Raw genomic sequence first — 13,715 nt, forward strand, 5'->3', positions numbered from 1 at the left:
ATGCTTAAGATCACTGAATGGGGTGGTTTGTTTGTTTTTTAATGTACAGTGGAACGCTTCAGTTTATGAACACCTCGGTTTATGAATTTTCAGTTTATGAACGGCGCGGAACCATCTGGAATGGATTAATTCATTTTCCATTACTTTCAATGGGAGAGTTCGCTTCAGTTTATGAACGCTTCAGTTTATGAACAGACTTCCGGAACCAATTACACCCATGCTTCAGTTTATGAACGCTTCAGTTTAAGTACTCTGCGGACCCGTCTGGAACGGATTAATCCACTTTCCATTACTTTCAATGGAAAGGTTTGCTTCAGTTTATGAACGCTTCAGTTTAAGTACTCCGCGAACAGATTAATCCACTTTCCATTACTTTCAATGGGAAAGTTCGCTTCAGTTTATGAACGCTTCAGTTTATGAACAGACTTCCGGAACCAATTGTGTTCATAAACCGAGGTACCACTGTACGTAATTGCTTTTAGAACATTTTAATCTGTTTTAGCGTTGTCATTAAATTGCATATCTATTTGCTGACTTAGGCTCCTTGGGGAGCAAGAGTGGGATAGAAATAATAATAATAATAATAATAATAATAATAATAATAATAATAATAATAATGTTGTTGTTGTTGTTGTTGCACAGCACCTTCTGATCAAAAACAGCCAATCTTAGCATTGATAAGCAAGAATTTCAGCAGCAAGACCCATTACCGTTCTTAACCAGCCCCAGGACGGAGGGAATATCTAACTGTAGTAGCACCGAAACTCTTTGCTTGTAAGCAACTGTTGAAGCTGCTTGAAGGTCAAGCCGGTGGTCTTCTGAGGGATGTGCTGTGTTTAAAAATAAATAAAGAGCCTCCCTCACTGCTCTGAGGTAGGGATTAAAGCAAAAGTTACATCTTCAAGCAATGTAGTCTCCCATGACTCACCCCGTTAATGTCTGCCTGACCGTTTAAGGAACACTGTCGCCGACCCCCGCCCACCCCCCGCCACCCCATGCCCCTTTTCCTTATCATGTTTAAATCTGTCACGGATGTCGGATATTGCTTTCTTAAGTGGGCTCAACTATATCACAAGCTGCTGTGGTAATGCTGGACCGGAGCATCACTCCATTTTATGTCCTTAAATATTCATAAGAAGATTTGCAGCATTAATATCTTAGAGGGTTTACAAGAACACTTAAATAATGTGTCTTAGCTTCCCTTGCCCCCCCCCCCCGCCCTCCCATTGTCCACTAACCTCTTCCCCCCCCCCCAAATGTCCCAGGCTGTTCTCATTTGCGTAATGCATTGAGCTCTAGTTAATAATTGCTCTGGGACCCGGTCAGTGGTTCTTTGCTTCACTGCTACCCGGTTTAATTACAACCTCCATGGTTTTCTCATAGGTGAAGCTTGCTCTGTTTTACAAGGGGGGGGGGAGAGAAGGGAAAACAAGGTTCGTCAAGGCAAGGTTAATGCATGGGAAATAAGTTCCACTCGTTTACACTCAACCACCCATTTCATCTTTAAGTAGACAAGGGGAGATCATTCATAATGTCACCGACTGGGTCCTTTTTATTTATGGAGAAAGGTAGGGGGAGGTAAGAAGAGTATTGATTCATTGGCGATATTAACAAAATGACTGTTAAAAACAGGCTCAGGAACATTTCTCAATTGGTAAAAAGGATTGATGGATTCTGCCCAGCTAGGATATTGGCACAGGGCAGAGAAGAGATTGCATTAATAGGGGAAGCAAGGGAGAAAAGTGGTAGCTCAACAGTAGAGCATATTTTTTTGCAGGAGGTCCCAAGTTTAATTCTCAACATCTCCAGGTAGGGCTGTGAGGAGAGACTCCTTTGAAAACCCAGAGAGCCAATCGGTGTGGACAATGCTGTGCCAGATGGACCAATGGCTCAATTTCGTATCATGTAAGCTTCCAATCTTCCACCTCAGGACCCTGCCATCTCCAGACTGATGCTAACCATGTCGGCTCCGAAGTCGGTTTTGACATTGGAAATGTTCAGATGACGTCACCAAATGGGGGGGGATTGCTCTACCACAGGGATGTCCAACTTCCAATCCATCAGGATCACGCGATTGACCAGGATCAACCAGTGATGCCCTGCGATTTATCAGTAGATCTCGATCAACCTGTTGGCCATCCCTGCTCTACAGGTCTCCAGCTGCTTCTGGACTACAACTCCCGTCATCTCTAGCTAGCAGGACCAGTGGTCATAGATGATGTGAACTGTAGCCCCAAAACAGCCGGAGACCCAAGTTTGGGAAACCCTGCTCTAATGGGAAAACTTCCCAAACAAGTGAGAGCCAAAAACAATGGACACGTTTCATGCAACTTGACAAGACTGGGCCAATGACGCAGCTTCTTCTGCTCCTTAAGTACTTGCCTTCAGAGATCTTCTAGAATTACTAAATTAAATTTTAAAAAAATTTAAGCAGCAAATGAAATGACCTATTGGTTCTTTTAGACGCCTTTGTGGAAATACCTGGAGCACTTTGTATGCATATAGTTCCGGGTTCAATCCTTAGGATTCCAGAGCTGGCCCTACCATTAGGCAAAGTGAGGTGGTTGCCTCAGGCGGCAGACACTAAGGGACAGCAATGTGAGGTGTTGGAGGACAGAGATTAGCATGTCACAGGAGTGAACCTGGCCATCAACGCCCTTAAACTGGCCATTTGTCCTCAGGTAAGGGATACGGGTGGTGCTGTTTAAACCACTGAGCCTCTTGGGCTTCCCGATTGGAAGATCGTTTGAATCCACACCATAGCTGCCAAGTTTTCCCTTTTCTCACGAGGAAGCCTATTCAGCATAAGGGAATTTCCCTTAAAAAAAGGGATAACTTGGCAGCTATGATCCACACTCCCAGTGCAAGTAGATAAATAGGTACCGCTGTGGCAGGAAAGTATGGCGCTTCTGTGCACTCTGGTTTCCATCACGGTGTCCCGTCACGCCAGAAGTGGTTTTGTCATGCTGGCCAGATGAACCCAGAAAGCTGCCTGTGGACAAACGCTGGCTCCCTTGACCTGAAAGCGAGATGAGCACTGCATCCCCAGTTTGACTGGACTTAATCATCCTTTACCTTTTCCCTTCAGGTGTCTTGGAGAGTGCTTCCTGCAGGCATGCCAACCCCCTTCGTACTGATCTTTGCAAAGTGTTTGGATTTCTATGAAGGAATTCTTGTTAGTTCCACCACCCATAGAAATTCAGGGTTCGTGTGGCCTGGGGTAGAGCGCTTTAATTTTAATTTTAATGTATTTAATCTTGTTCTTAAGTTGTATTTTAATCAGTTGTTTTATATCTAGTGTTAGCCGCTCTGAGGCTGGCCTTGGCTGGGGAGGGCGGGGTATAAATAAATATTATTATTATTATTATTATTATTATTATTTCTCATTGGCAGTCCCTAAGAGGTGGTTTTTCTTCCCCTCTGGCACCTTCATCGTGTCACTTTCATTGAGAGACATTGTGGTGTAGTGGTTAGGGAAGGCAGGGTTCAAATCCCCACTCGGCAATGAAGCTCAGTGGATGACCTTGGGCCAGTCACTGCGTCTCAGCCTAACCTACCTCACAGGGTTGTTGTGGGGGTTAAATAAGGAAGAGGAGAGCCATGCTCACCACTTTGAGCTCCTGGACAAAAAAGGTGGGATATAAAGGCAACGAAATCAATTGCATACTGAAGAAGGCACATCTCTGTACCCTGGTCTTTGAAACTTAAGGTTATCGTATTTTAGGACACACCCTATTCTTCCAATTGTAAGTAGATTTAACGTATTTTATTCTTGTATTTTTTTTAATACTGCTATAACTCATCCTTGGACCTTATTATGAAGGGCAGGTCAGAAATGTTGTTGTTGTTGTTGTTGTTGTTGTTGTTGTTGTTGTTGTTGTTGTTGTTGCACCCCCCCATTCCATGTACAAATGTTGACCAGGATGGTCTAATAATAATAATAATAATAATAATAATAATAATAATAATAATTTATAATAATAATTTATTATCTGTACCCAGCCCATTTGGCCAGGCCTCCCCAGCCACTCTGGGCGGCTCCCAACAGAATATTAAAAACACGATAAAACATCAAACGTTAAAAACTTCCCTAAACATAGAATCATAGGATTGTAGAGTTGGAAGGGACCACGAGGGTCATCTAGTCCAACCCCCTGCAATGCAGGAATATTTTTTCCTAATGCGGGGCCCGAACCCATGACTCTGAGATGGAGTCGGAGACTCTGAGATAAGAGTCTCATGCTGTACCGAGTGAGTGAGTGCCAGCTAAGGCGGGGGCAGAGAGTCGGTCATGTGGCACACAACACTCTTCCCTCCCACCCTTTCACCATTCCTCAGCGACTGTCGCCTGAGACAACTGCCTCACTCTGCCTAATGATAGGGCCTGCTCTGCCTAGCTAGATGGCTCCGGTGCTAGCTCAGTTACCTTCAGACAGGGCCGTCTCGAGCAGGTCGGGCGCCCTGGCGCTGAGGCACGGAGATCGCTCCGGCGCCCCCGCCCTCGCAGCGCGCAGCACGGCTTCCACGCGGCTTTGTCGCGCAGTCCCCCCCCCCCCGCCGGCCTGGCGCCCTGCGCCACCGGGAGTGCACCTAGAGCCAGGCCTGCCTTCAAACATGTATGGATTGTTCCATACATGACCTCACATAATGCCGTACATCATCTCTCTGACCAAACTTTGCGGCCTAAATTTTGGAGGAGGGAGATGGACCTATTGAAAGCAGCTGGCATGCTCTGAACAACCAACTTTGCATTTGTTGCGCAACTTTGGGGTTGCGAAATCTGAATTTGAATAATCCTGCACGCTGCTTCCGCGGCTGATCGCTTGAGCACTAATCACATGCCTGGTTAATTTGATAATGCACGTAATGCTTTGGGAGCTCCCCTTCAGGAGATTAATGAGGTGGAGAAAGAGAAGATTGTTACAAACCTGCCGCTTCCTGTACCTCCCAAGAAGACAATGGGAAACAAATGTGCCAAACATCCTCTCCACGCCACTGTGTGCTAAGCATCATTATCACGGAGCTGGTGCAGTCCATTATAATTATGCACCGATAAGCAACGATCCAACTGTGCGATGAATGGCAGAGATTAAGACATTTTCCTTTCCTGGGGCACACACAGCACACAGATTGTTTAAAGTTTCGAAGAGCATCGCTTGGGGCAGCGTGCAACTTTAGCCCTAGTTCTAGTGGTGTCCCTGGGTGTGCGCCTTTTCTTTACCTCTTTGAGAATCAGTGGCAGCCACTGCTACAGCAAGTTGCAGTGAAGGAGAAAACACTTCAGCCCTCTGCTGGCACTGAGTAGCCTGACCCAGAGTGGCAATGATCCAGCAGAAGGATTGAGCGTAATGTGGCTCCATTAGGGTTGCCATACGTCTGGAATTTCCTGGACAATTTCTGGAATATCGCAGCCACAAGCAGTGTCTGGGCAGTAACTGGAGAAATGTCTGGGAAAATCCAGGCATATGGCAGCCCATGTCGGCAGTGTTGTTTTTGCCGATTTCCCTCAGAAATAGCTCAAAAATTCCTTTGTGATTTTGCAAAACAAGCTCAACAACTTTTCTGTCCAGATTTTCACTTTTTGAAATATGGCAACCCAAGGAAAGAGGGGGCCTGGGCTGGTGTGTGGTTTTTTTTATTATTATTCTGCAACATCTCCTGCAGATGCACACCGTAGATTTAAAGCACATTCCGAACACATGAGTTTGCAAGATAAAATGCTGCAGATAAAACCAGAAAAATTCAAACCCTGCACAATACGGAAACACATAACATGCTAAAAAAAAATGCCAATCAAATAACAGGTTTTGTCAGACTTTGGATCTCATCATTCATGACTGTTGCTCACCCTGTCTGGGACTTTATGTTGTGGGGGGGCACAGCTTCCCCACCCCGATTTAAGAGATTGCGATGAGTGGTGTGCATGGAACTAGGGGTGGAAAGGGGGATTTGACTCAGTTTGCAGTTCTTCTTCTTCTTCTTCTTCTTCTTCTTCTTCTTCTTCTTCTTCTTCTTCTTCTTCTTCTTCTTCTTCTGTGGTGCTGGTATATTTCTTGGGCCAGGTCTTTGTACACGCCTACAATGAATTTCTTAAGAATACTGGATTCTCCAGGGGGGAACCCAAAGCTTGTGGCAATTTGCATCCGCTGCGCTTGAGAAGTTCATCCTGATCCGAGTCAGAAAATAGCCTCTCACCTCTATATGAATACAGGAAGCAGAGGGGTTTGCCGTCACCGTTTGATCAACAGCACGGACCAGCTTGAGTTCCACTTACCAGAATGCCCAAGATAACTCTGCAGACCGCATTACAGGGCATCTACATCCCCTGTTGGTGAATGAGAGAAGCCAGCCATGTGGTATTTTAGAAGTAAAGTAATTGCATGCAGTGCCTTTGATTACATCATAAGTTGACACCTAGCCAAGAGATTAAAAAAAACACACCCTGGTTTTATTTTTGTTTTAGCCCATGGAGGAAGCTGTACTTGAAATGACTGCCCCGGCACTAACTCACGGGCCATAACGGAGCTATAGATCACATCCATAATCCTGTGGAGTTCATTATCTCCTAATGCTGTCTTCTTTTTCAGATCAGAAACTTGACCTGACCTGTGAACTGCGCCATCGATTGCTGCCTCTCAACGGTCAGCAGCCCCATTTTCTAATCGATGCGGTGGAATAATTTTATACATATTTAAATTATATATTACTTTAATGCTTCTTAAATTTATCTATCACTTTCCTCCCGGAGCTCACTTTGCACCCACTCTCGAGGGCGGCGGGCACATGTGGGCTGCTTTGCGGTAGGCGAGGGCGACGGAGGAAGACAAAAGAGGCAGTAAAGGAGAAGACGCAGACAGAAGAAGAAGAAGCAAGGCCAGGATTTCATCCATCTTTATTAAAGTCCTGTTCAGAATCGCAGCTGGAGCAGGGCAGGGGCTGTGTGGGATTTCTCTTAAAGAATTGAGTAACGAATTAATTAAAGCAAATCAGCACCTACAGCAAAGAGAGAGAGAGAGAAAGAGATCAAATCTAGGCTCATTTGGACATTTTGAAAGACAGGGAAACTATGGAAATAAGTACAAGGCTGAGAGCCAAACGAGACATGATGCAAAAGGAAACTCGCAGTCAGATCTCCACGTGTTTGTTTTTAAAGCAAGGGGGAAGGGGGAGTGATTTTTTTTAGTGTAACAGAAGCACTGGGGGGGGATGTGCACCCTTTTTAATCCTTTCCCTCCCTACCCCTACCCCAACCAATATTGTTCCTCTCCAAATCTGCTAAATCAACCCTACTGCCAGGGGTGGGATATTTCTGTGTTGGGTCTGTATCCTCCCCACCGTTCAGGAGTCTCAGGGCCGAGGTATTTCACTGCCCTGTAAACTGCAGGTGCCAGGGATCGATCCTGGGGCTTTCTGCATGCAAAGCAGATGCTTTGCCATTACGCTGCTGCTCTTCCCTCTTCCCAGAGCCTGTACAATATGGGCCCCCGGTCTTCTCTTGAGGCAGATGGATGCTAAAAATCTGTGGGAGGGCAGGTCATTCCCTTTCCCTGGGAATCACGAGGAGTTGTGGTTCTGCGAGGGGTAGGTGAACATTCCTAAATGAGAACCCACTACATCATCCTCGGCAAGCGAACATTTCCAGGATCCTTTTGGGGGGCACCAGGACTATTTAACTGGCATACAACTTAGTATAGGCCTGCTCGCCCCTTTTGGTCTGGCGGCATTTCGGGACAGAGGAGGCTTCACTGGGGCCTCAATGCCCTTCGTGATAGGCGGAGTGGGCATAAGCACAACTGGATCCTAGCCTGCTCCCTGCTTTGGCGAATGCAGATGCAGGCTGGGACTTGGGCTGTGCCAGGGGGCGGAGCTGATGGAGCCAGCGGTGGGCTTTCCTCGGAGATGCCCCTTGCCCATTTCAGCAGCCTACACCTGGGGCTCAGCCTGTTTGTTCCTGTGCCGGGTTTTCCCACTCACCCACCCATGGTTTACACTGATAGTCAATGACTTTGCTGTGGCTACGGTGGTTGCCATTCTTTATGGGGCCGGGTAGGAATTTGCCCACCGGGTTTTGCCTATCTCATAGCAATCGTCACAACTGGTTGGGCATTGGGGCAATCCTTTGTTTTGGACGGAGGGGAAGTTGTAGTCTCCGCCTGCCCCTCCAAACGCTGGGGTATCCCGTTAAAGGGATCTGGGGGGGGGAGTAGCCATGTCCGCGTGCCCAGGGGGGCCAGGGCCGAAGGAGCTCCCCACCAACCCCCATGGCAGTCCCTGCAGGGGTCCACCCTATTGGATGTAAATCTTAGGAACCCCCGCCTGGACTGACCACGCGTCACTTCCGGCGAGCGGGCCGGAAGTATTTAGATTGCTCTATGCTCTTTCACCCACATTCAATAAAGTTGCGGCCTGTTTTGACCCAAAGCCAGTCTTATTAGTCTCTTATTTATATGGGTTGGGGGTATACCTGAAGGAGCATCTCCACCCCCACCGTTCTGCCCGGACACTGAGGTCCAGAGCTGAGGGCCTTCTGGCGGTTCCCTCGCTGCAAGAAGTCAAGTTACAGGGAACCAGGCAGAGGGCCTTCTCGGTAGTGGCACCAGCCCTGTGGAACGCCCTCCCACCAGATGTCAAAGAGAAAAACAACTACCAGACTTTTAGAAGACATCTGAACGCAGCCCTGTTTAGGGAAGCTTTTTGTTGTTGTTGTTGTTTAGTCGTTTAATCGTGTCCGACTCTTCGTGACCCCATGGACCATAGCACGCCAGGCACTCCTGACTTGCACTGCCTCCCGCAGTTTGGTCAAACTCATGTTCATAGCTTCGAGAATACTGTCCAACCATCTTGTCTTCTGTCGTCCCCTTCTCCTAGTGCCCTCAATCTGGCCTGGCATGCTATGGCATGCTATGGTCCATGGGGTCACGAAGAGTCGGACACGACTAAACGACTAAACAACAACCACAGAAAAGGATGGCTCCTGAAGAGAGCACATTTGCTCCCGCCCACAATATACCACAAAATATGTAGGAAGATAGAGGGAGCAGGCTTAAACAGAGTCTGAACCTTGGTCCATCTCTCTCAGTATATCCTGCACTGACTGGCAGCAGCACTCATAGTACTGTCTACACTGACTGGCAGCAGCTTTCCAAAGATTCATACAGGGAGTTACTCCCAGCTTTACCTGGAAATGCCATTGTGGGTGGAACCTAGCATGTTCTGTATAGAAAACAGATGCTCCTTTGCTGAGACCTGGCTCTTCCCCCAACTGCTTTCGTTGAGGTTTTGAGCAGTGCAATGAGGCATGCAATGCACTGACGAACAATTAAACAGCTTCCAAAAGGAAGGGCCACCACAGGAAGGACGATGGGCCCTTTGTCTTACAGAAAGCTGGGTGAAGGGTAGCCGCCCGACGCAGTGGCCGAGGCCCAAGATGCTGGGAATGAAGTGAATTGGAGAATCTCTTTCCCTTCGAGTAAGACAAATTTGTGCAGGGTAACCACCAGGCCTTGCCGGGGAAGCCAATTGGAAAAGAATGATAGCAGCCCCAGTGCTGAAGTTCATCAAAGTCATCTCTTTCAGGTAAGCTCATTTTTCACAAGCCAAAGGGATATTTACCTGAAGTACACCTGTAAGGTATAGCCGACAAGATTGAGCAGAACATTGCTTTATTATATTTCACACCCTGATGATTCAATGTGATGGGAGAGAGGGAGAGGGAGATAGAGGGGGGGGGTTACTTTAAAAAAACAAAAAACAACCATATTATGTTTTCTCATTTGGCAGAGTCAAATGCATTGCTGAGGTCAGAATACTGACCGCAGCGTTGTATGTGCTTCCAAATACCTGTCCCGCGTGAATTTAATCTGAGGGTGAAGACAGGCAGGTTGCAAAGGCTGCCCCACATCCTGGAATAGAAAGAGCCTCCGAGGACATCGCCCCTTCCCTTGGCTCGTGCTGGTCAGCCTTGTAAGAACATGGGCTTCTACCAAAACAGGCCATTGGTCCAGCTAGTTTAGTACTGTCTACCCTGAGTGGCAGCATCTCTCCACAGTTTCGGACTGTGGACATTCCCAGGAGATGCCAGGGATCAAACCTGGGACATTCTGCAAGCAAGGCAGATGGTGTGCCACTGAGCTGTAGTTCTTGTGTTGTTTCTAAGCTGTTTTTTAATTGTGTATCACCTTGAGATGCATGTGTAGAAGGTGATTGGAAAATAAGTGAACAGCAGGGGAACGTTACCTGAGGACCTGAGAGAACAGCACATTTGCACGTGACCAAGGCATTCCAAGGTGTCCCAAGCTTTTGCCAAACTCCTCGTTCTTGGTCTTCAGCTTGATCCATGATTAGCAACAACATTGCAATGGTGTGTGTGTGTGTGTGTGTGTGTGTGTGTGTGTGTGTGTGTGTTTAATATCTGCAGCATTCTGAGCGGGGGAAATATTAATTTGCTCATGAGGCACTGCAGGGTCAAAGACAGAATGCGAGAGAGAAAGAGGGCAAGAGCCGAGAACATTTGCATCCACAGCGGTCATTAATCCATGGAATAGTAATTTGTGAAAGAGAAATCAATCTGATGCAGGAGGGAGCAAAGCCTCTAGTCCCAAACAAACTGGCTGCCTTCTGCACTGCGTCTTGTTAAGCAAGACCCGGGTACATAACGGCCTCAATTTCCACATAGGGTTTTCTTCTCTCTCTTTTTGCTACAATTCTGAGAAACTAATGACCACCCTAACCAAAAACGTATCCATATTCTCCTGGCCTCTCTGTGCATCGCTAATAGCATGGCAGTTTGGGGGGCCTTGGCAAAATGTTCTTAGGAAAGCAACTTGGATAAGGGCTATCGCATGGAAGATGGAGCAAGCTTGTTTTCTCCTGAGGGTAAGACCTAAACCAATGGCTTCAAGTTACAAGAAAGGAGACTCTGACTAAACAGCAGGAAGAACTTTGTGGCAGTAAGAGCAGTTCGACAGTGGAACAGTCTCCCTCAGGAGGTTGTGGACTCTCCTTCCCTGGAGATTTTTAAGCAGAGGTTGGATGGCCATTTGTCATGGATGCTTTAGTTAAGATTCCTGCATTGCAGGGGGTTGGACTGGATGACCCTTGGGGTCGCTTCCAACTCTATGATTCTATGACCTGATATAGGCATCTTACATCCTACGCTCACATCTCCAGCGGATGCTGTTCACAGGTGCATAGAGAAGCCCTGTAATGTGAGTGAACTACGACAGGCAGGCAGGAGGAGCATCGGACATCTCTTCCTCCTGGAGGAAAGGCCTTGTTTTCTGCCCGGACACTGAGGGCCAGATCTGATGGCCTTCTGGCGGTTCCCTCCCTGCGAGATGTGAGGTTACCGGGAACCAGGCAGAAGGCCTTCTCGGTGGTGGCGCCTGCCCTGTGGATCGCCCTCCCATCTGATGTCAAGGAAATAAACAACTATCTGACTTTGAGAAGACCATCTGAAGGCAACCCTGTATCGGGAAGTTTTCAATGTCTTATGTTCTATCGTGTTTTTAATATTCTGTTGGGAGCTGCCCAGAGTGGCTGGGGAAACCCAGCCAGATGGGCGGGGTATAAATAAATTGTTGTTGTTGTTGTTGTTGTTGTTGTTGTTGTTGTTGTTGTTCTAGACACACACACAACTGCTGAATGTGCACCTTGAGAACTTTGTGTTTACATGCTATTGTTCTCCAACGTTTTATCATAGGAAAGTGTACACTTTTCCAGAGTGTTGTTCCTTTTTGGAATGTAGCACCCTTCAAACAGCAAGTGTATTATTAAAAGGTGATTAGGTCAATGGATGGAGGATAGGATGAAGAGACAGGTCTATCGCTGGCTCTTGCCTATGATCCTGTTTGCACCATCTAGATTCAGAGCCAAGCAGGGGCGTAGGAAGGGGATGTGGGGGGGGGTGACAAAATGGCACACAGTGGGGGGGTGGCAGTTACCTCGGGGCCTGGCCTGCAGCGCGGCTGAGCCATGCATCTCTCCTGGGAGTGACGTGATGGCTCGGGGCCCCATGCTGCCCAAAACGGCAGTGTGGGGCTTGTGTCTGCCAGGCGGACTCTGTGGGCAGCTCGCCATGCCGCCCCCATGGGCAGATCACCCCACCCCCATGGGCGGATCACCCTGCCCCCACCGTTCTGGGTGCCGGAGCAGCTAGCTACACCCCTGGAGCCAAGAATGCCACTGGTTGAGAAAGCCACTTCCACGCCTGCTACGGAGGTGGGGTTGTGGGCTTCCCGACTGAACCATCGCATAGGGGCTGCAAGCTAAGCCCCTGCGCGATGGAAGGTTCCCGCCTGCGTCACACCCGGGCCATCCAATAAGGACGGATGGGGGTGGGGTCTTGGCGTTTAAAGCCCCCCGCAGGCGGGAACTCGGTCTCTTTACTCCCTGTTCGCCGGAGCGAACGATTCACCCACCCACCCACCTCTTGAGGTTAGGGGACGCTGCTATGGACGTCAGTTGGTTGCCTGGTTAGTCAGGGGCCTGGTAGGACTTTTATCATAATGGGCTAGCCAAGATGGGTTTTTCGCCTACCTCATAGCAATTCGTCACAACTTAGGTTAGGCGTTGGAAAGTTGCATAACAATAAGATGGGGAGGGGCAGGTTACGTCAGCAACTGCCCAAAATTGGAGAAGTAATTCCATTAAAGGATTCCGGGGGTGGGGCTTGGTCCTGAGCCTGGAGATGCCAGGGCCGTAGGGCACGCCCCTTCGGTGGCCACAGGAGGAGTTCCGGTAGATGTACACCACTGGGCTCCTTACTGGTGGTCAACTTCTCACGGGCTCCAACACACGAGTTGGAGTCGGATATATTCTGATAGGTTCCAACGCCTAAGCCAATTCCGCTCAACATTCGTAATCAATAAAGTTGTGGCCTTAACCACCCAATTAAACTTATTTACTGTGTCTTGTGTCTTTATTACACAGGGAAGGAGGGACATTGCCACACAAGCAACAGTCAAAGAGGGCTTCTGTCTTCATGCCATTCTTCTGGGCTTTCTGGAGGCAACTGGTTGTTCACACACATGGTGCTGAATAAGATGGATCTCCAGGAAGGGCCATAGATAAATGGAAGGCCCCAGATTCAATCCTAGAAATTGCCATGTTGGGCCATTGCCTGAAACCCTGGAGAGTTGTCAGTCAGTGTGGAACAAAGGTAAGGAACCTTCTGCAAATCAAGGGCCATATTCCCTTCTGGTCAACATTTTGGGGGCCACATACCAATGGTGGGTGGGGCCTGGGGTAAAAGGGAGTGTCAATTTTAACTTTAGCGTAGTAGGCTGGTTTCTTTGCACTCCTCTCTATTCTCCATCCATGCTAGCACCACCAAAGTTCAAGGATGCATTCCAACCTGGCAAAAGAGCTCAGGAGAACATAAGAGTCTGCTGGATCAGGCCACTGGCCCGTTTAGGCCAGCATTCTGTTCTCACAGTGGCCAACCAGATGCCCATGGGGAGCCCACAAGCAGGATTCAAGCACAACAAGACACTCTTCCCAGCTTGTATTCAGAAGCATTTTTGCCTCCAACCCTTCAAATGAGGGTTCAAAGCAGAGCTGGTTAGGGTTGTGGCTTGGGAGGTTGTGTGACCTGGGGAGATGCCCCATGAACCACATAGTGGAACCTAGAAACCCACATTTGGCTCCCCATCTCTGATGTAAACAATACTGATTGAGATGTCCCAGTGGTCAGACGTAGGCAGATTCCTATGTCC

Source organism: Zootoca vivipara, chromosome 10, assembly GCF_965207765.1.
Source record: "Zootoca vivipara chromosome 10, rZooViv2.hap1.1, whole genome shotgun sequence".
NCBI lineage: Eukaryota > Metazoa > Chordata > Lepidosauria > Squamata > Lacertidae > Zootoca > Zootoca vivipara.